The 24,123-nt window shown below is 35.7% G+C and overlaps 1 long non-coding RNA gene across 1 annotated transcript; it reads left to right on the top strand.

Annotated features, from left to right (window-relative positions):
• The first annotated feature begins 23,130 nt into the window (after positions 1-23,130).
• On the top strand, positions 23,131-23,841 carry LOC135122078 (uncharacterized). Its single transcript, XR_010279233.1, has 2 exons — positions 23,131-23,346; positions 23,484-23,841. It is a non-coding gene; the product is annotated as an uncharacterized LOC135122078 (long non-coding RNA).
• Positions 23,842-24,123: the final 282 nt, after the last annotated feature.

Genomic DNA, 24,123 nt, shown 5'->3' with positions numbered 1-24,123 from the left:
CTAGCTAAAATTTGATGGTTTCGTTGCACTTTCCGAGCCCGTAGGGTATCTGAGTGGCTTAAAAGTACAAGAAAACACTTCAAAAGTGACGTTTCTGAAGAATTTTAACAGTTTTCTTGTATCTACGAACGCCAGAATGCATAAAATTGATCTAAACGTCTCCTTTTCCTATTCTGAGTCGATTCTGCATGCTTTAAGTGTGTTTGGTGGCTCAGAACCATCAAAAAACGTTGAAATATAGTTCAAATTCAATAAAAATCGACAAAAATACAGTTTCTAGCTAAAATTTGATGGTTTCGTTGCACTTTCCGAGCCCGTAGGGTATCTGAGTGGCTTAAAAGTACAAGAAAACACTTCAAAAGTGACGTTTCTGAAGAATTTTAACAGTTTTCTTGTATCTACGAACGCCAGAATGCATAAAATTGACCTAAACGTCTCCTTTTCCTATTCTGAGTCGATTCTGCATGCTTTAAGTGTGTTTGGTGGCTCAGAACCATCAAAAAACGTTGAAATATAGTTCAAATTCAATAAAAATCGACAAAAATACAGTTTCTAGCTAAAATTTGATGGTTTCGTTGCACTTTCCGAGCCCGTAGGGTATCTGAGTGGCTTAAAAGTACAAGAAAACACTTCAAAAGTGACGTTTCTGAAGAATTTTAACAGTTTTCTTGTATCTACGAACGCCAGAATGCATAAAATTGACCTAAACGTCTCCTTTTCCTATTCTGAGTCGATTCTGCATGCTTTAAGTGTGTTTGGTGGCTCAGAACCATCAAAAAACGTTGAAATATAGTTCAAATTCAATAAAAATCGACAAAAATACAGTTTCTAGCTAAAATTTGATGGTTTCGTTGCACTTTCCGAGCCCGTAGGGTATCTGAGTGGCTTAAAAGTACAAGAAAACACTTCAAAAGTGACGTTTCTGAAGAATTTTAACAGTTTTCTTGTATCTACGAACGCCAGAATGCATAAAATTGACCTAAACGTCTCCTTTTCCTATTCTGAGTCGATTCTGCATGCTTTAAGTGTGTTTGGTGGCTCAGAACCATCAAAAAACGTTGAAATATAGTTCAAATTCAATAAAAATCGACAAAAATACAGTTTCTAGCTAAAATTTGATGGTTTCGTTGCACTTTCCGAGCCCGTAGGGTATCTGAGTGGCTTAAAAGTACAAGAAAACACTTCAAAAGTGACGTTTCTGAAGAATTTTAACAGTTTTCTTGTATCTACGAACGCCAGAATGCATAAAATTGACCTAAACGTCTCCTTTTCCTATTCTGAGTCGATTCTGCATGCTTTAAGTGTGTTTGGTGGCTCAGAACCATCAAAAAACGTTGAAATATAGTTCAAATTCAATAAAAATCGACAAAAATACAGTTTCTAGCTAAAATTTGATGGTTTCGTTGCACTTTCCGAGCCCGTAGGGTATCTGAGTGGCTTAAAAGTACAAGAAAACACTTCAAAAGTGACGTTTCTGAAGAATTTTAACAGTTTTCTTGTATCTACGAACGCCAGAATGCATAAAATTGACCTAAACGTCTCCTTTTCCTATTCTGAGTCGATTCTGCATGCTTTAAGTGTGTTTGGTGGCTCAGAACCATCAAAAAACGTTGAAATATAGTTCAAATTCAATAAAAATCGACAAAAATACAGTTTCTAGCTAAAATTTGATGGTTTCGTTGCACTTTCCGAGCCCGTAGGGTATCTGAGTGGCTTAAAAGTACAAGAAAACACTTCAAAAGTGACGTTTCTGAAGAATTTTAACAGTTTTCTTGTATCTACGAACGCCAGAATGCATAAAATTGACCTAAACGTCTCCTTTTCCTATTCTGAGTTGATTCTGCATGCTTTAAGTGTGTTTGGTGGCTCGGAACCATCAAAAAACGTTGAAATATAGTTCAAATTCAATAAAAATCGACAAAAATACAGTTTCTAGCTAAAATTTGATGGTTTCGTTGCACTTTCCGAGCCCGTAGGGTATCTGAGTGGCTTAAAAGTACAAGAAAACACTTCAAAAGTGACGTTTCTGAAGAATTTTAACAGTTTTCTTGTATCTACGAACGCCAGAATGCATAAAATTGACCTAAACGTCTCCTTTTCCTATTCTGAGTCGATTCTGCATGCTTTAAGTGTGTTTGGTGGCTCAGAACCATCAAAAAACGTTGAAATATAGTTCAAATTCAATAAAAATCGACAAAAATACAGTTTCTAGCTAAAATTTGATGGTTTCGTTGCACTTTCCGAGCCCGTAGGGTATCTGAGTGGCTTAAAAGTACAAGAAAACACTTCAAAAGTGACGTTTCTGAAGAATTTTAACAGTTTTCTTGTATCTACGAACGCCAGAATGCATAAAATTGACCTAAACGTCTCCTTTTCCTATTCTGAGTCGATTCTGCATGCTTTAAGTGTGTTTGGTGGCTCAGAACCATCAAAAAACGTTGAAATATAGTTCAAATTCAATAAAAATCGACAAAAATACAGTTTCTAGCTAAAATTTGATGGTTTCGTTGCACTTTCCGAGCCCGTAGGGTATCTGAGTGGCTTAAAAGTACAAGAAAACACTTCAAAAGTGACGTTTCTGAAGAATTTTAACAGTTTTCTTGTATCTACGAACGCCAGAATGCATAAAATTGACCTAAACGTCTCCTTTTCCTATTCTGAGTCGATTCTGCATGCTTTAAGTGTGTTTGGTGGCTCAGAACCATCAAAAAACGTTGAAATATAGTTCAAATTCAATAAAAATCGACAAAAATACAGTTTCTAGCTAAAATTTGATGGTTTCGTTGCACTTTCCGAGCCCGTAGGGTATCTGAGTGGCTTAAAAGTACAAGAAAACACTTCAAAAGTGACGTTTCTGAAGAATTTTAACAGTTTTCTTGTATCTACGAACGCCAGAATGCATAAAATTGACCTAAACGTCTCCTTTTCCTATTCTGAGTTGATTCTGCATGCTTTAAGTGTGTTTGGTGGCTCGGAACCATCAAAAAACGTTGAAATATAGTTCAAATTCAATAAAAATCGACAAAAATACAGTTTCTAGCTAAAATTTGATGGTTTCGTTGCACTTTCCGAGCCCGTAGGGTATCTGAGTGGCTTAAAAGTACAAGAAAACACTTCAAAAGTGACGTTTCTGAAGAATTTTAACAGTTTTCTTGTATCTACGAACGCCAGAATGCATAAAATTGACCTAAACGTCTCCTTTTCCTATTCTGAGTCGATTCTGCATGCTTTAAGTGTGTTTGGTGGCTCAGAACCATCAAAAAACGTTGAAATATAGTTCAAATTCAATAAAAATCGACAAAAATACAGTTTCTAGCTAAAATTTGATGGTTTCGTTGCACTTTCCGAGCCCGTAGGGTATCTGAGTGGCTTAAAAGTACAAGAAAACACTTCAAAAGTGACGTTTCTGAAGAAAACACTTCAAAAGTGACGTTTCTGAAGAATTTTAACAGTTTTCTTGTATCTACAAACGCCAGAATGCATAAAATTGACCTAAACGTCTCCTTTTCCTATTCTGAGTCGATTCTGCATGCTTTAAGTGTGTTTGTTGGCTCAGAACCATCAAAAAACGTTGAAATATAGTTCAAATTCAATAAAAATCGACAAAAATACAGTTTCTAGCTAAAATTTGATGGTTTCGTTGCACTTTCCGAGCCCGTAGGTTATCTGAGTGGCTTAAAAGTACAAGAAAACACTTCAAAAGTGACGTTTCTGAAGAATTTTAACAGTTTTCTTGTAACTACGAACGCCAGAATGCATAAAATTGACCTAAACGCCTCCTTTTCCTATTCTGAGTCGATTCTGCATGCTTTAAGTGTGTTTGGTGGCTCAGAACCATCAAAAAACGTTGAAATATAGTTCAAATTCAATAAAAATCGACAAAAATACAGTTTCTAGCTAAAATTTGATGGTTTCGTTGCACTTTCCGAGCCCGTAGGGTATCTGAGTGGCTTAAAAGTACAAGAAAACACTTCAAAAGTGACGTTTCTGAAGAATTTTAACAGTTTTCTTGTATCTACGAACGCCAGAATGCATAAAATTGACCTAAACATCTCCTTTTCCTATTCTGAGTCGATTCTGCATGCTTTAAGTGTGTTTGGTGGCTCAGAACCATCAAAAAACGTTGAAATATAGTTCAAATTCAATAAAAATCGACAAAAACACAGTTTCTAGCTAAAATTTGATGGTTTCGTTGCACTTTCCGAGCCCGTAGGGTATCTGAGTGGCTTAAAAGTACAAGAAAACACTTCAAAAGTGACGTTTCTGAAGAATTTTAACAGTTTTCTTGTATCTACGAACGCCAGAATGCATAAAATTGACCTAAACGTCTCCTTTTCCTATTCTGAGTGGATTCTGCATGCTTTAAGTGTGTTTGGTGGCTCAGAACCATCAAAAAACGTTGAAATATAGTTCAAATTCAATAAAAATCGACAAAAATACAGTTTCAAGCTAAAATTTGACAGTTTCGTTGCACTTTCCGAGCCCGTAGGGTATCTGAGTGGCTTAAAAGTACAAGAAAACACTTCAAAAGTGACGTTTCTGAAGAATTTTAACAGTTTTCTTGTAACTACGAACGCCAGAATGCATAAAATTGACCTAAACGTCTCCTTTTCCTATTCTGAGTCGATTCTGCATGCTTTAAGTGTGTTTGGTGGCTCAGAACCATCAAAAAACGTTGAAATATAGTTCAAATTCAATAAAAATCGACAAAAATACAGTTTCTAGCTAAAATTTTATGGTTTCGTTGCACTTTCCGAGCCCGTTGGGTATCTGAGTGGCTTAAAAGTACAAGAAAACACTTCAAAAGTGACGTTTCTGAAGAATTTTAACAGTTTTCTTGTATCTACGAACGCCAGAATGCATAAAATTGAACTAAACGTCTCCTTTTCCTATTCTGAGTCGATTCTGCATGCTTTAAGTGTGTTTGGTGGCTCAGAACCATCAAAAAACGTTGAAATATAGTTCAAATTCAATAAAAATCGACAAAAATACAGTTTCTAGCTAAAATTTGATGGTTTCGTTGCACTTTCCGAGCCCGTAGGGTATCTGAGTGGCTTAAAAGTGCAAGAAAACACTTCAAAAGTGACGTTTCTGAAGAATTTTAACAGTTTTCTTGTATCTACAAACGCCAGAATGCATAAAATTGACCTAAACGTCTCCTTTTCCTATTCTGAGTCGATTCTGCATGCTTTAAGTGTGTTTGGTGGCTCAGAACCATCAAAAAACGTTGAAATATAGTTCAAATTCAATAAAAATCGACAAAAATACAGTTTCTAGCTAAAATTTGATGGTTTCGTTGCACTTTCCGAGCCCGTAGGGTATCTGAGTGGCTTAAAAGTACAAGAAAACACTTCAAAAGTGACGTTTCTGAAGAATTTTAACAGTTTTCTTGTATCTACGAACGCCAGAATGCATAAAATTGACCTAAACATCTCCTTTTCCTATTCTGAGTCGATTCTGCATGCTTTAAGTGTGTTTGGTGGCTCAGAACCATCAAAAAACGTTGAAATATAGTTCAAATTCAATAAAAATCGACAAAAATACAGTTTCTAGCTAAAATTTGATGGTTTCGTTGCACTTTCCGAGCCCGTAGGGTATCTGAGTGGCTTAAAAGTACAAGAAAACACTTCAAAAGTGACGTTTCTGAAGAATTTTAACAGTTTTCTTGTAACTACGAACGCCAGAATGCATAAAATTGACCTAAACGTCTCCTTTTCCTATTCTGAGTCGATTCTACATGCTTTAAGTGTGTTTGGTGGCTCAGAACCATCAAAAAACGTTGAAATATAGTTCAAATTCAATAAAAATCGACAAAAATACAGTTTCTAGCTAAAATTTTATGGTTTCGTTGCACTTTCCGAGCCCGTTGGGTATCTGAGTGGCTTAAAAGTACAAGAAAACACTTCAAAAGTGACATTTCTGAAGAATTTTAACAGTTTTCTTGTATCTACGAACGCCAGAATGCATAAAATTGACCTAAACGTCTCCTTTTCCTATTCTGAGTGGATTCTGCATGCTTTAAGTGTGTTTGGTGGCTCAGAACCATCAAAAAACGTTGAAATATAGTTCAAATTCAATAAAAATCGACAAAAATACAGTTTCTAGCTAAAATTTTATGGTTTCGTTGCACTTTCCGAGCCCGTTGGGTATCTGAGTGGCTTAAAAGTACAAGAAAACACTTCAAAAGTGACGTTTCTGAAGAATTTTAACAGTTTTCTTGTATCTACGAACGCCAGAATGCATAAAATTGAACTAAACGTCTCCTTTTCCTATTCTGAGTCGATTCTGCATGCTTTAAGTGTGTTTGGTGGCTCAGAACCATCAAAAAACGTTGAAATATAGTTCAAATTCAATAAAAATCGACAAAAATACAGTTTCTAGCTAAAATTTGATGGTTTCGTTGCACTTTTCGAGCCCGTAGGGTATCTGAGTGGCTTAAAAGTACAAGAAAACACTTCAAAAGTGATGTTTCTGAAGAATTTTAACAGTTTTCTTGTATCTACGAACGCCAGAATGCATAAAATTGACCTAAATGTCTCCTTTTCCTATTCTGAGTCGATTCTGCATGCTTTAATGCTGTAAGTGTGTTTGGTGGCTCAGAACCATCAAAAAACGTTGAAATATAGTTCAAATTCAATAAAAATCGACAAAAATACAGTTTTAGCTAAAATTTGATGGTTTCGTTGCACTTTCCGAGCCCGTAGGGTATCTGAGTGGCTTAAAAGTGCAAGAAAACACTTCAAAAGTGACGTTTCTGAAGAATTTTAACAGTTTTCTTGTATCTACAAACGCCAGAATGCATAAAATTGACCTAAACGTCTCCTTTTCCTATTCTGAGTCGATTCTGCATGCTTTAAGTGTGTTTGTTGGCTCAGAACCATCAAAAAACGTTGAAATATAGTTCAAATTCAATAAAAATCGACAAAAATACAGTTTCTAGCTAAAATTTGATGGTTTCGTTGCACTTTCCGAGCCCGTAGGTTATCTGAGTGGCTTAAAAGTACAAGAAAACACTTCAAAAGTGACGTTTCTGAAGAATTTTAACAGTTTTCTTGTAACTACGAACGCCAGAATGCATAAAATTGACCTAAACGCCTCCTTTTCCTATTCTGAGTCGATTCTGCATGCTTTAAGTGTGTTTGGTGGCTCAGAACCATCAAAAAACGTTGAAATATAGTTCAAATTCAATAAAAATCGACAAAAATACAGTTTCTAGCTAAAATTTGATGGTTTCGTTGCACTTTCCGAGCCCGTAGGGTATCTGAGTGGCTTAAAAGTACAAGAAAACACTTCAAAAGTGACGTTTCTGAAGAATTTTAACAGTTTTCTTGTATCTACGAACGCCAGAATGCATAAAATTGACCTAAACATCTCCTTTTCCTATTCTGAGTCGATTCTGCATGCTTTAAGTGTGTTTGGTGGCTCAGAACCATCAAAAAACGTTGAAATATAGTTCAAATTCAATAAAAATCGACAAAAACACAGTTTCTAGCTAAAATTTGATGGTTTCGTTGCACTTTCCGAGCCCGTAGGGTATCTGAGTGGCTTAAAAGTACAAGAAAACACTTCAAAAGTGACGTTTCTGAAGAATTTTAACAGTTTTCTTGTATCTACGAACGCCAGAATGCATAAAATTGACCTAAACGTCTCCTTTTCCTATTCTGAGTGGATTCTGCATGCTTTAAGTGTGTTTGGTGGCTCAGAACCATCAAAAAACGTTGAAATATAGTTCAAATTCAATAAAAATCGACAAAAATACAGTTTCAAGCTAAAATTTGACAGTTTCGTTGCACTTTCCGAGCCCGTAGGGTATCTGAGTGGCTTAAAAGTACAAGAAAACACTTCAAAAGTGACGTTTCTGAAGAATTTTAACAGTTTTCTTGTAACTACGAACGCCAGAATGCATAAAATTGACCTAAACGTCTCCTTTTCCTATTCTGAGTCGATTCTGCATGCTTTAAGTGTGTTTGGTGGCTCAGAACCATCAAAAAACGTTGAAATATAGTTCAAATTCAATAAAAATCGACAAAAATACAGTTTCTAGCTAAAATTTTATGGTTTCGTTGCACTTTCCGAGCCCGTTGGGTATCTGAGTGGCTTAAAAGTACAAGAAAACACTTCAAAAGTGACGTTTCTGAAGAATTTTAACAGTTTTCTTGTATCTACGAACGCCAGAATGCATAAAATTGAACTAAACGTCTCCTTTTCCTATTCTGAGTCGATTCTGCATGCTTTAAGTGTGTTTGGTGGCTCAGAACCATCAAAAAACGTTGAAATATAGTTCAAATTCAATAAAAATCGACAAAAATACAGTTTCTAGCTAAAATTTGATGGTTTCGTTGCACTTTCCGAGCCCGTAGGGTATCTGAGTGGCTTAAAAGTGCAAGAAAACACTTCAAAAGTGACGTTTCTGAAGAATTTTAACAGTTTTCTTGTATCTACAAACGCCAGAATGCATAAAATTGACCTAAACGTCTCCTTTTCCTATTCTGAGTCGATTCTGCATGCTTTAAGTGTGTTTGGTGGCTCAGAACCATCAAAAAACGTTGAAATATAGTTCAAATTCAATAAAAATCGACAAAAATACAGTTTCTAGCTAAAATTTGATGGTTTCGTTGCACTTTCCGAGCCCGTAGGGTATCTGAGTGGCTTAAAAGTACAAGAAAACACTTCAAAAGTGACGTTTCTGAAGAATTTTAACAGTTTTCTTGTATCTACGAACGCCAGAATGCATAAAATTGACCTAAACATCTCCTTTTCCTATTCTGAGTCGATTCTGCATGCTTTAAGTGTGTTTGGTGGCTCAGAACCATCAAAAAACGTTGAAATATAGTTCAAATTCAATAAAAATCGACAAAAATACAGTTTCTAGCTAAAATTTGATGGTTTCGTTGCACTTTCCGAGCCCGTAGGGTATCTGAGTGGCTTAAAAGTACAAGAAAACACTTCAAAAGTGACGTTTCTGAAGAATTTTAACAGTTTTCTTGTAACTACGAACGCCAGAATGCATAAAATTGACCTAAACGTCTCCTTTTCCTATTCTGAGTCGATTCTACATGCTTTAAGTGTGTTTGGTGGCTCAGAACCATCAAAAAACGTTGAAATATAGTTCAAATTCAATAAAAATCGACAAAAATACAGTTTCTAGCTAAAATTTTATGGTTTCGTTGCACTTTCCGAGCCCGTTGGGTATCTGAGTGGCTTAAAAGTACAAGAAAACACTTCAAAAGTGACATTTCTGAAGAATTTTAACAGTTTTCTTGTATCTACGAACGCCAGAATGCATAAAATTGACCTAAACGTCTCCTTTTCCTATTCTGAGTCGATTCTGCATGCTTTAAGTGTGTTTGGTGGCTCAGAACCATCAAAAAACGTTGAAATATAGTTCAAATTCAATAAAAATCGACAAAAATACAGTTTCTAGCTAAAATTTGATGGTTTCGTTGCACTTTCCGAGCCCGTAGGGTATCTGAGTGGCTTAAAAGTACAAGAAAACACTTCAAAAGTGACGTTTCTGAAGAATTTTAACAGTTTTCTTGTAACTACGAACGCCAGAATGCATAAAATTGACCTAAACGTCTCCTTTTCCTATTCTGAGTCGATTCTGCATGCTTTAAGTGTGTTTGGTGGCTCAGAACCATCAAAAAACGTTGAAATATAGTTCAAATTCAATAAAAATCGACAAAAATACAGTTTCTAGCTAAAATTTTATGGTTTCGTTGCACTTTCCGAGCCCGTTGGGTATCTGAGTGGCTTAAAAGTACAAGAAAACACTTCAAAAGTGACGTTTCTGAAGAATTTTAACAGTTTTCTTGTATCTACGAACGCCAGAATGCATAAAATTGACCTAAACGTCTCCTTCTCCTATTCTGAGTCGATTCTGCATGCTTTAAGTGTGTTTGGTGGCTCAGAACCATCAAAAAACGTTGAAATATAGTTCAAATTCAATAAAAATCGACAAAAATACAGTTTCTAGCTAAAATTTGATGGTTTCGTTGCACTTTCCGAGCCCGTAGGGTATCTGAGTGGCTTAAAAGTACAAGAAAACACTTCAAAAGTGACGTTTCTGAAGAATTTTAACAGTTTTCTTGTATCTACGAACGCCAGAATGCATAAAATTGACCTAAACGTCTCCTTTTCCTATTCTGAGTCGATTCTGCATGCCCTAAGTGTGTTTGGTGGCTCAGAACCATCAAAAAACGTTGAAATATAGTTCAAATTCAATAAAAATCGACAAAAATACAGTTTCTAGCTAAAATTTGATGGTTTCGTTGCACTTTCCGAGCCCGTAGGGTATCTGAGTGGCTTAAAAGTACAAGAAAACACTTCAAAAGTGACGTTTCTGAAGAATTTTAACAGTTTTCTTGTATCTACGAACGCCAGTATGCATAAAATTGACCTAAACGTCTCCTTTTCCTATTCTGAGTCGATTCTGCATGCTTTAAGTGTGTTTGGTGGCTCAGAACCATGAAAAAACGTTGAAATATAGTTCAAATTCAATAAAAATCGACAAAAATACAGTTTCTAACTAAAATTTGATGGTTTCGTTGCACTTTCCGAGCCCGTAGGGTATCTGAGTGGCTTAAAAGTACAAGAAAACACTTCAAAAGTGACGTTTCTGAAGAATTTTAACAGTTTTCTTGTATCTACGAACGCCAGAATGCATAAAATTGACCTAAATGTCTCCTTTTCCTATTCTGAGTGGATTCTGCATGCTTTAAGTGTGTTTGGTGGCTCAGAACCATCAAAAAACGTTGAAATATAGTTGAAATTCAATAAAAATCGACAAAAATACAATTTCTAGCTAAAATTTGATGGTTTCGTTGCACTTTCCGAGCCCGTAGGCTATCTGAGTGGCTTAAAAGTACAAGAAAACACTTCAAAAGTGACGTTTCTGAAGAATTTTAACAGTTTTCTTGTATCTACGAACGCCAGAATGCATAAAATTGACCTAAACGTCTCCTTTTCCTATTCTGAGTCGATTCTGCATGCTTTAAGTGTGTTTGGTGGCTCAGAACCATCAAAAAACGTTGAAATATAGTTCAAATTCAATAAAAATCGACAAAAATACAGTTTCTAGCTAAAATTTGATGGTTTCGTTGCACTTTCCGAGCCCGTAGGGTATCTGAGTGGCTTAAAAGTACAAGAAAACACTTCAAAAGTGACGTTTCTGAAGAATTTTAACAGTTTTCTTGTATCTACGAACGCCAGAATGCATAAAATTGACCTAAACGTCTCCTTTTCCTATTCTGAGTCGATTCTGCATGCCCTAAGTGTGTTTGGTGGCTCAGAACCATCAAAAAACGTTGAAATATAGTTGAAATTCAATAAAAATCGACAAAAATACAGTTTCTAGCTAAAATTTGATGGTTTCGTTGCACTTTCCGAGCCCGTAGGGTATCTGAGTGGCTTAAAAGTACAAGAAAACACTTCAAAAGTGACGTTTCTGAAGAATTTTAACAGTTTTCTTGTATCTACGAACGCCAGAATGCATAAAATTGACCTAAACGTCTCCTTTTCCTATTCTGAGTCGATTCTGCATGCTTTAAGTGTGTTTGGTGGCTCAGAACCATCAAAAGACGTTGAAATATAGTTCAAATTCAATAAAAATCGACAAAAATACAGTTTCTAGCTAAAATTTGATGGTTTCGTTGCACTTTCCGAGCCCGTAGGGTATCTGAGTGGCTTAAAAGTACAAGAAAACACTTCAAAAGTGACGTTTCTGAAGAATTTTAACAGTTTGCTTGTATCTACGAACGCCAGAATGCATGAAATTGACCTAAACGTCTCCTTTTCCTATTCTGAGTGGATTCTGCATGCTTTAAGTGTGTTTGGTGGCTCAGAACCATCAAAAAACGTTGAAATATAGTTGAAATTCAATAAAAATCGACAAAAATACAGTTTCTAGCTAAAATTTGATGGTTTCGTTGCACTTTCCGAGCCCATTGGGTATCTGAGTGGCTTAAAAGTACAAGAAAACACTAAAAAAGTGACGTTTCTGAAGAATTTTAACAGTTTTCTTGTATCTACGAACGCCAGAATGCATAAAATTGACCTTAACGTCTCCTTTTCCTATTCTGAGTCGATTCTGCATGCTTTAAGTGTGTTTGGTGGCTCAGAACCATCAAAAAACGTTGAAATATAGTTCAAATTCAATAAAAATCGACAAAAATACAGTTTCTAGCTAAAATTTGATGGTTTCGTTGCACTTTCCGAGCCCGTAGGGTATCTGAGTGGCTTAAAAGTACAAGAAAACACTTCAAAAGTGACGTTTCTGAAGAATTTTAACAGTTTTCTTGTATCTACGAACGCCAGAATGCATAAAATTGACCTAAACGTCTCCTTTTCCTATTCTGAGTCGATTCTGCATGCTTTAAGTGTGTTTGGTGGCTCAGAACCATCAAAAAACGTTGAAATATAGTTCAAATTCAATAAAAATCGACAAAAATACAGTTTCTAGCTAAAATTTGATGGTTTCGTTGCACTTTCCGAGCCCGTAGGGTATCTGAGTGGCTTAAAAGTACAAGAAAACACTTCAAGAGTGACGTTTCTGAAGAATTTTAACAGTTTTCTTGTATCTACGAACGCCAGAATGCATAAAATTGACCTAAACGTCTCCTTTTCCTATTCTGAGTCGATTCTGCATGCCCTAAGTGTGTTTGGTGGCTCAGAACCATCAAAAAACGTTGAAATATAGTTCAAAATTCAATAAAAATCGACAAAAATACAGTTTCTAGCTAAAATTTGATGGTTTCGTTGCACTTTCCGAGCCCGTAGGGTATCTGAGTGGCTTAAAAGTACAAGAAAACACTTCAAAAGTGACGTTTCTGAAGAATTTTAACAGTTTTCTTGTATCTACGAACGCCAGAATGCATAAAATTGACCTAAACGTCTCCTTTTCCTATTCTGAGTCGATTCTGCATGCTTTAAGTGTGTTTGGTGGCTCAGAACCATCAAAAAACGTTGAAATATAGTTCAAGTTCAATAAAAATCGACAAAAATACAGTTTCTAGCTAAAATTTGATGGTTTCGTTGCACTTTCCGAGCCCGTAGGGTATCTGAGTGGCTTAAAAGTACAAGAAAACACTTCAAAAGTGACGTTTCTGAAGAATTTTAACAGTTTTCTTGTATCTACGAACGCCAGAATGCATAAAATTGACCTAAACGTCTCCTTTTCCTATTCTGAGTCGATTCTGCATGCTTTAAGTGTGTTTGGTGGCTCAGAACCATCAAAAAACGTTGAAATATAGTTCAAATTCAATAAAAATCGACAAAAATAAAGTTTCTACCTAAAATTTGATGGTTTCGTTGCACTTTCCGAGCCCGTAGGGTATCTGAGTGGCTTAAAAGTACAAGAAAACACTTCAAAAGTTACGTTTCTGAAGAATTTTAACAGTTTTCGTGTATCTACGAACGCCAGAATGCATAAAATTGACCTAAACGTCTCCTTTTCCTATTCTGAGTCGATTCTGCATGCTTTAAGTGTGTTTGGTGGCTCAGAACCATCAAAAAACGTTGAAATATAGTTCAAATTCAATAAAAATCGACAAAAATACAGTTTCTAGCTAAAATTTGATGGTTTCGTTGCACTTTCCGAGCCCGTTGGGTATCTGAGTGGCTTAAAAGTACAAGAAAAACACTTCAAGAGTGACGTTTCTGAAGAATTTTAACAGTTTTCTTGTATCTACGAACGCCAGAATGCATAAAATTGACCTAAACGTCTCCTTTTCCTATTCTGAGTCGATTCTGCATGCCCTAAGTGTGTTTGGTGGCTCAGAACCATCAAAAAACGTTGAAATATAGTTCAAATTCAATAAAAATCGACAAAAATACAGTTTCTAGCTAAAATTTGATGGTTTCGTTGCACTTTCCGAGCCCGTAGGGTATCTGAGTGGCTTAAAAGTACAAGAAAACACTTCAAAAGTGACGTTTCTGAAGAATTTTAACAGTTTTCTTGTATCTACGAACGCCAGTATGCATAAAATTGACCTAAACGTCTCCTTTTCCTATTCTGAGTCGATTCTGCATGCTTTAAGTGTGTTTGGTGGCTCAGAACCATGAAAAAACGTTGAAATATAGTTCAAATTCAATAAAAATCGACAAAAATACAGTTTCTAACTAAAATTTGATGGTTTCGTTGCACTTTCCGAGCCCGTAGGGTATCTGAGTGGCTTAAAAGTACAAGAAAACACTTCAAAAGTGACGTTTCTGAAGAATTTTAACAGTTTTCTTGTATCTACGAACGCCAGAATGCATAAAATTGACCTAAATGTCTCCTTTTCCTATTCTGAGTGGATTCTGCATGCTTTAAGTGTGTTTGGTGGCTCAGAACCATCAAAAAACGTTGAAATATAGTTGAAATTCAATAAAAATCGACAAAAATACAATTTCTAGCTAAAATTTGATGGTTTCGTTGCACTTTCCGAGCCCGTAGGCTATCTGAGTGGCTTAAAAGTACAAGAAAACACTTCAAAAGTGACGTTTCTGAAGAATTTTAACAGTTTTCTTGTATCTACGAACGCCAGAATGCATAAAATTGACCTAAACGTCTCCTTTTCCTATTCTGAGTCGATTCTGCATGCTTTAAGTGTGTTTGGTGGCTCAGAACCATCAAAAAACGTTGAAATATAGTTCAAATTCAATAAAAATCGACAAAAATACAGTTTCTAGCTAAAATTTGATGGTTTCGTTGCACTTTCCGAGCCCGTAGGGTATCTGAGTGGCTTAAAAGTACAAGAAAACACTTCAAAAGTGACGTTTCTGAAGAATTTTAACAGTTTTCTTGTATCTACGAACGCCAGAATGCATAAAATTTACCTAAACGTCTCCTTTTCCTATTCTGAGTCGATTCTGCATGCCCTAAGTGTGTTTGGTGGCTCAGAACCATCAAAAAACGTTGAAATATAGTTGAAATTCAATAAAAATCGACAAAAATACAGTTTCTAGCTGAAATTTGATGGTTTCGTTGCACTTTCCGAGCCCGTAGGGTATCTGAGTGGCTTAAAAGTACAAGAAAACACTTCAAAAGTGACGTTTCTGAAGAATTTTAACAGTTTTCTTGTATCTACGAACGCCAGAATGCATAAAATTGACCTAAACGTCTCCTTTTCCTATTCTGAGTCGATTCTGCATGCTTTAAGTGTGTTTGGTGGCTCAGAACCATCAAAAGACGTTGAAATATAGTTCAAATTCAATAAAAATCGACAAAAATACAGTTTCTAGCTAAAATTTGATGGTTTCGTTGCACTTTCCGAGCCCGTAGGGTATCTGAGTGGCTTAAAAGTACAAGAAAACACTTCAAAAGTGACGTTTCTGAAGAATTTTAACAGTTTGCTTGTATCTACGAACGCCAGAATGCATGAAATTGACCTAAACGTCTCCTTTTCCTATTCTGAGTGGATTCTGCATGCTTTAAGTGTGTTTGGTGGCTCAGAACCATCAAAAAACGTTGAAATATAGTTGAAATTCAATAAAAATCGACAAAAATACAGTTTCTAGCTAAAATTTGATGGTTTCGTTGCACTTTCCGAGCCCGTAGGGTATCTGAGTGGCTTAAAAGTACAAGAAAACACTTCAAAAGTGACGTTTCTGAAGAATTTTAACAGTTTTCTTGTATCTACGAACGCCAGAATGCATAAAATTGACCATAACGTCTCCTTTTCCTATTCTGAGTCGATTCTGCATGCTTTAAGTGTGTTTGGTGGCTCAGAACCATCAAAAAACGTTGAAATATAGTTCAAATTCAATAAAAATCGACAAAAATACAGTTTCTAGCTAAAATTTGATGGTTTCGTTGCACTTTCCGAGCCCGTAGGGTATCTGAGTGGCTTAAAAGTACAAGAAAACACTTCAAAAGTGACGTTTCTGAAGAATTTTAACAGTTTTCTTGTATCTACGAACGCCAGAATGCATAAAATTGACCTAAACGTCTCCTTTTCCTATTCTGAGTCGATTCTGCATGCTTTAAGTGTGTTTGGTGGCTCAGAACCATCAAAAAACGTTGAAATATAGTTCAAATTCAATAAAAATCGACAAAAGTACAGTTTCTAGCTAAAATTTGATGATTTCGTTGCACTTTCCGAGCCCGTAGAGTATCTGAGTGGCTTAAAAGTACAAGAAAACACTTCAAAAGTGACGTTTCTGAAGAATTTTAACAGTTTTCTTGTATCTACGAACGCCAGAATGCATAAAATTGACCTAAACGTCTCTTTTTCCTATTCTGAGTCGATTCTGCATGCTTTAAGTGTGTTTGGTGGCTCAGAACCATCAAAAAACGTTGAAATATAGTTCAAATTCAATAAAAATCGACAAAAATACAGTTTCTAGCTAAAATTTGATGGTTTCGTTGCACTTTCCGAGCCCGTAGGGTATCTGAGTGGCTTAAAAGTACAAGAAAACACTTCAAAAGTGACGTTTCTGAAGAATTTTAACAGTTTTCTTGTATCTACGAACGCCAGAATGCATAAAATTGACCTAAACGTCTCCTTTTCCTATTCTTAGTCGATTCTGCATGCTTTAAGTGTGTTTGGTGGCTCAGAACCATCAAAAAACGTTGAAATATAGTTCAAATTCAATAAAAATCGACAAAAATACAGTTTCTAGCTAAAATTTGATGGTTTCGTTGCACTTTCCGAGCCCGTAGGGTATCTGAGTGGCTTAAAAGTACAAGGAAACACTTCAAAAGTGACGTTTCTGAAGAATTTTAACAGTTTTCTTGTATCTACGAACGCCAGAATGCATAAAATTGACCTAAACGTCTCCTTTTCCTATTCTGAGTCGATTCTGCATGCTTTAAGTGTGTTTGGTGGCTCAGAACCATCAAAAAACGTTGAAATATAGTTCAAATTCAATAAAAATCGACAAAAATACAGTTTCTAGCTAAAATTTGATGGTTTCGTTGCACTTTCCGAGCCCGTAGGGTATCTGAGTGGCTTAAAAGTACAAGAAAACACTTCAAAAGTGACGTTTCTGAAGAATTTTAACAGTTTTCTTGTATCTACGAACGCCAGAATGCATAAAATTGACCTAAACGTCTCCTTTTCCTATTCTGAGTCGATTCTGCATGCTTTAAGTGTGTTTGGTGGCTCAGAACCATCAAAAAACGTTGAAATATAGTTCAAATTCAATAAAAATCGACAAAAATACAGTTTCTAGCTAAAATTTGATGGTTTCGTTGCACTTTCCGAGCCCGTAGTGTATCTGAGTGGCTTAAAAGTACAAGAAAACACTTCAAAAGTGACGTTTCTGAAGAATTTTAACAGTTTTCTTGTATCTACGAACGCCAGAATGCTTAAAATTGACCTAAACGTCTCCTTTTCCTATTCTGAGTCGATTCTGCATGCTTTAAGTGTGTTTGGTGGCTCAGAACCATCAAAAAACGTTGAAATATAGTTCAAATTCAATAAAAATCGACAAAAGTACAGTTTCTAGCTAAAATTTGATGATTTCGTTGCACTTTCCGAGCCCGTAGAGTATCTGAGTGGCTTAAAAGTACAAGAAAACACTTCAAAAGTGACGTTTCTGAAGAATTTTAACAGTTTTCTTGTATCTACGAACGCCAGAATGCATAAAATTGACCTAAACGTCTCCTTTTCCTATTCTGAGTCGATTCTGCATGCTTTAAGTGTGTTTGGTGGCTCAGAACCATCAAAAAACGTTGAAATATAGTTCAAATTCAATAAAAATCGACAAAAATACAGTTTCTAGCTAAAATTTGATGGTTTCGTTGCACTTTCCGAGCCCGTAGGGTATCTGAGTGGCTTAAAAGTACAAGAAAACACTTCAAAAGTGACGTTTCTGAAGAATTTTAACAGTTTTCTTGTATCTACGAACGCCAGAATGCATAAAATTGACCTAAACGTCTCCTTTTCCTATTCTTAGTCGATTCTGCATGCTTTAAGTGTGTTTGGTGGCTCAGAACCATCAAAAAACGTTGAAATATAGTTCAAATTCAATAAAAATCGACAAAAATACAGTTTCTAGCTAAAATTTGATGGTTTCGTTGCACTTTCCGAGCCCGTAGGGTATCTGAGTGGCTTAAAAGTACAAGGAAACACTTCAAAAGTGACGTTTCTGAAGAATTTTAACAGTTTTCTTGTATCTACGAACGCCAGAATGCATAAAATTGACCTAAACGTCTCCTTTTCCTATTCTGAGTCGATTCTGCATGCTTTAAGTGTGTTTGGTGGCTCAGAACCATCAAAAAACGTTGAAATATAGTTCAAATTCAATAAAAATCGACAAAAATACAATTTCTAGCTAAAATTTGATGGTTTCGTTGCACTTTCCGAGCCCGTAGGGTATCTGAGTGGCTTAAAAGTACAAGAAAACACTTCAAAAGTGACGTTTCTGAAGAATTTTAACAGTTTTCTTGTATCTACTGTAGTGGCCTACTTTGTATTTAAATTTTGAAGAAAAGCGCGCCCAACCGGCGACGGCGACGAAGACGCTGTGTAAGCAAGGAGGTGGGGAGATTGGGGCGAGGGCGACGCGAAGAGCCGGTGGCAGGGGTAGGAAAGCTTAAATGTGAAGGTCGTTGAATGCCATTTGATAGTTTGTCTGATGAGCGCAGATGTCGCTTACGTCGAAATGTATTATTTTTACAGAGTCCTGTACAACTTAGCTGCCACAGTGTACTGTATAGCTGTCAACTAAAAATGGACCAGTGGCGTTGCATGAAAGATTAAGTTGTATTTAAAAATAATTGTTTAATAGTACAAAAATATGTATAATTGTACAATATGTCAGTTCTACTCCAATGCAATATGTAAAAATGTATAAAAATGTAAAAACTTTATTAAAATATTAATAAAAAGTATATAAAAAAAAATACACAACGGTATTATCTATTTCTTAATATATGCCCACCAAATTTTTGTTTAAAATTGAAAAAAATTTGCAGCATTGCTCAACAGAAATTTATATATTTATATTCCTGCCATTTTGACATTTCAAAAATTCAGATTCTGAAATAGTTGTCTGTGAATAGTTGTCATGTATTAAGAATTTGTCACTGAATTACTAGATGGGCCCAGGCATAATTAACTATTCACCAGAGAAATGGAAACAACAAGAACTTTATTGAAGTTGCGGGAATAGGTTACACGTACAATAGTATAGGAGGTGCTCATGTAGTTGGAAATTCTTATATTTCTTCCACCATGTCTTTATAAATAATTCAGTAATAGATAGTTGTGCAGTAATAAAGTATTATTCCAAGTGTACAGCATCAGTTGTCCATTTACTGCAGACCCTAGGTTCTTAATCCAGACCAAAAAGTACCTTACATTGTCACATCAAGTGGCAGAACCTTTCTTGTTTGATGGCCCCAGCTGTGAGCATCCAATGAATCCGCTCCAGTTGTCATTTTTCTAACATAAATTAAACCTCAGGTAGAGCTCATGAAAGGAACTTGATAAGAACGCAGAATCTGTAGCATCTACGTTTCTTACAATATTATCAGTAAAATATTTTTCGGCTATTCATGTCCAGAAACGACAATGTATACTTGTTTACTTGTATACTTACATCAAAGTTTTTGCTGCAAATACAACGTCAGTAGCTTAAATTGACTAGAATTTGATTCCAAAGTGCTTTAGATAGTTGAAAGCTAATTAGCTTACCAACCTTATAGTTAAAAATCCACCACTTTTTTAAATTCAGTGGGCACATATTAAAAAATTGATAATATTTTTACTTTTTTAAACGTACGCCACTGTGTGTGGAGCGGTTATGTATAAAAAAGTAAACTGCGTATTTTATGCTGCGTTGTATTTGGTGGTTCTTTGTTCGATTTGTAGCGTTTTGAGTTTTGTGGTGTGTTTTTTTTTTAGCCTTTTACGTACTTTTTAAGTGATTTTAGTGTTAGTGATTAGAATAAACAGACAATTAATTAATAATAATGTAAGTGTGACAATAAATTTCGTTTATTTGGTAAGAATTTTTGTAATGAAAGCGTTTCAAATTAAAAAATATTATTTTTTACACAGCACGATGACGAGCACATTAGCCAAAAATACTTGTTCTGTAAAAGGCTGCGGAAAGCGAGAGCTACCGATGTACCGTTTCCCCAATCCAAAAACAAACGGGGAACGTTTTCGTAAGTGGGTTCTGGCAGCAAATAATCCTCGATTCGAGCAACTAGGAGATAATGGTATTTATAAAAAGTATTTCGTTTGCCACAACCATTTTAAGGAAGAGGATAAAATCCTGAATTCGCGTTTATTAAGGTAAACTGCTGTGCCTTCGCAAAATTTGCCGATTGGTAAAAATATCCTTTGAAGTGACATGTAAAATATTTATTACTTGAACTATACAGGTCCATCGTTTGCCACAGAACAGGGAATTGATGCACCATCACCTCCAAGACCATCCCAATCTGAGGAGGACCTAATTTTTAGAACACCACAACGTGAACTCATTTTTATGCCCAGCTCGGTACGAAAACGTGTTACACCATCAGCCTGTAAGTTTATTAATTTTACTACCTATGACCATTACAGTGAAATTGAAATATTGAAATGTACCTAGGTTCACCATCCACGTCTGCAGGTGTATTTCCCAGGAGCGTCGTGCAGAGAACATTATTTCCCTCCATAAGTAAGTATAGCAAAAGTATAATATTGCACACAAAGTAATGAAAAACAAGCATAATTCAACATGAAATAGGTATACAACGCTAGCAATACCAATTATAGTTAGGGTATTTAATGTCTTTAGATATTTTCAAATGTACATCCGTGCATAATGAATGTTCTACGAGCGGTGTGTTATTATAATATAAAATTCTGAAGAGTACACTTAAAATTCACTGATAAAAGTTTAGTATCCATAGCCTGTCATCAAATTTGAAGTCAAAGATGTAATTATAGTTCTTTATTTATAAACAATGTCACAGACGAAATTGTACAGAATTATTAGTTAATATATCTCGTACTTAATCAGCAACAATCATGATCTAGGTACACTGTGCCGTAAAACAGTTGTACGTGTTTGATTTAAAAAAAGAAATTTAGTATTGGATCTATAATATGAAATTTACTTATACTTTTTTTAAACATATGGGTGCTGTAATTAAAGTTGAAACATTTTGTAACACTATATTGTTTTAGGTAATGGAGTGAGCAGTAATGAAGAGGGACTTGGTGTGGCGCCATTATCAGTGTTGGACAGCGTCCCAATAACTGGTAAATTGATTTATTATTTGTTAAGATACAGACTAATATCACTATAGTATTTGAATTCTATCTTACGAATTTATAGCAATAACTTCAAGTAACCTGTAGTTACGACACACTTTACTCTGGATTAGAAAAAGGAGAGAATTTACGTTAGGTTAATTTAAGCAAGACTTTACCAGCTATGTAGACAGCAACAAACTTTTGCTAGGTTAACTTTCAAGAAACCCCTTTTTTTTTTAAATGAGACAGCAAATGAATGACGTTATGTTAAGCATGGGGAACACTTTACCAACAAATTTTTAAACACAAAGAATTTACGTGATATTGTTTTAAGTCACTTTTTGTTCGACAATTTAAACCAACAGAGAAATTATGTTATGTTAGCTTTAAGAACATTTCCCCAACAAATCAGAGCAAACAAATTATGTTAGGTTAAGTTTAAGAACATTTCATCAACAAATCAAAACAACAAAGAAGTTTCGTTCTATCAGAGTTGGCCACATTTTATCAACGAAGCTATTTGCATGGCGTCCACCCCCGTCTTTAGATTAAAGTAGAAAATTATTTATACTTAGTTGTATTCGTGGGAGAAACATGTGCTGTCGTTTCCCTTTTTTTAAATAATCACTTTTGAAATTTCAAACTAAAGTCGCCTACTCTGTCACAACTAACAACGTCACATCTCCACGCGTCGACGTCACTAAAAACCAAAATGGCGTTCACTAAACTCCACTCGCCTGACCTCTGGTGCTCGAAACATCGGGAACTTAAAGAAGCTAATACAGTGGCATCTGTTAGACCGCTAGACGCCTCTTATCCTAACCTCAGATCTTTACAACTGATTGCCTATACTTTGAAGCGTTTTTTTATTTATTTTAAATTTAAATTCCTTGATACTGTTTTTGACAGTGTCAATGGAGGGATCGGACATGTTTCTGGGAAAGTGCTGCGAGGAATGGTTACAAGAAATTCTCCTCATCAAAAGGTCTGGACAGAAGCGAAGCGAATGTTTTCCGAGATGGAATTTGTGAAGTCTAAGCCTGCAGATCGAGCACGGCCTCCAGTCTTAGATGGATGGTGTCGTACACTGAACTCGCCTAGGAAACTACCTTAGGCAGCATCCGTTTGCAACTGCAATTCACGCAAAAGTTGCTACAGGTTTCCCAAGCTCCATACGAACAGCACATAGATGACTAAAAGCAACTGAACTGAGAAATGGTTGTTCTGCTAATAAATGTTTAAAAGCTTCAGCATTTTTTACTTTTTTTTTTCATTTTATAGCGGTTTGAGTTTCTTTAATAATTTATTCAATTGCAATCTTTGCAATTAATTTGCACTCCACGACACTGACTTATATGACATTAAAAGACGTTTTAGAAACTTCAGATTTAAGAGAAATTTACAATGCTCAAGTTTTGTATTTGAAAAATTGTACGACTTTAAAATGGCCGCAACTGTACTATACTTTCCAGTGCTTCATTCCAATAATTCTTTTATATACATGTAACTGTAATAGTCATGTGTTATATACATATAATAAGAAAGGTCCACTTACTTTGTGATGTGCACATTTTATATTTTAATATATTCTTTACGCGTTAAAGTTGTTTTTGATTATTTCAACTAGTTGAATAGTTTTTGTAAATTATTGTCTCTTCTGTACAATGTTCTATTTTTATAATATAATACGATTTTTATTACATTATGTTTAAACAAATAGTGTACAGAAGGATACAATAATTTACAAATACTATGAAAAATAAATTATGATTTATTCTACAAGAATCATAGAAGTGTTTAAATGTCCCGCCTTTGACATTAGTTGGTCTGATGAGCTTAGATGGCGCCAACCAACAAGTCGGTAACATTGGAGATCAACTTCTATAAAGAGTATATTCTATGGCCGGTGACGACAGTTAGTTCTGGAACACCCAGCAGGCAAGAGGTTGTATTACAATTGTGTACAGAGCGCTTTCTGTGGTTTTCCATTGTTTCAGTTTTATAAATTGTGTTTTCACCCTGATTATCACCTGGACTTTTCCCCCTTGTCGTTGGAGCCGCCAACCACCGCTGCCGTCTTCCGTGGGGCTGAGAATCGCTTCTTCGCTCGCGGAGGGAGGAACGTTTGGGGCGGTAAGAACGCTGGGCGTTTGGTTGAATTGGACAGGTATGTGCTTATTTTAATTATCTCTCTTTGGATGCAAGCTGGTGCTCTTGAGTGCATGGTTCTTTAGTTGAACATTGTTGCGAGATTATTCTAACGCGAATCTCCGCTTCTCTATGTACCCGGTGCGAACCACCCAGAATGCCGTTTTGGCGTGGAAATCGCCGAGCCACGACCCGGGGCCCGTTGTAGAAGATCTCCAGACGTTCGTCGCAACGTAATCGTCGTTTTCTTAGTTTTGTTTTCAGTATCAGTAAATCGTTGTCGCAGGGCTTTTCAGGGAATTCATTAGTTAGGATGCAGTTAAAATTCATAAATTTTATATCTAAGGTTTTTGGATGGTTTTTCCCCAGTCGTCACTTCTTTTTTTAAATTTTCATGTTCGGACAATTTCAAATCAAAATTCAATCGTTAAGAGAGAGAGAGAGAGGGCGGGGGCGAGCGTGCAGATGGCCCACTCGAGATTATCAATGTTTAGGCTAGACGATTTTAATGGGCGCTAGTCTGAAAAATCTACGTTCCCATATCATTTTTGTGTCAGTCAGCAGAGAAATGTCGGTTGACCTCAATAATTATTACTCAAAGTAGTAACGGAAAGCTGGACCACTGTTTTATGTTATGACTTATGTGTTACCCTGTGAATTCGATATTTACCATTTTGAAAAGCACACATTCAAAGCGCAATGTGTACCAAACGTTATATTTTATTGTGTTGGTTTGACATGTTTGTATGTATGTTTGTATGTATTTTTGTCGACATTATTTTATGTGCAGTTTTCC

Source organism: Zophobas morio, unplaced genomic scaffold, assembly GCF_036711695.1.
Source record: "Zophobas morio isolate AGI-343-1 ecotype UQ-CSIRO unplaced genomic scaffold, CSIRO_AGI_Zmor_V1 ptg000860l, whole genome shotgun sequence".
In the NCBI taxonomy this organism is placed as follows: Eukaryota; Metazoa; Arthropoda; class Insecta; order Coleoptera; family Tenebrionidae; genus Zophobas; species Zophobas morio.
This window is presented reverse-complemented; position numbering and strand designations above follow the sequence as displayed.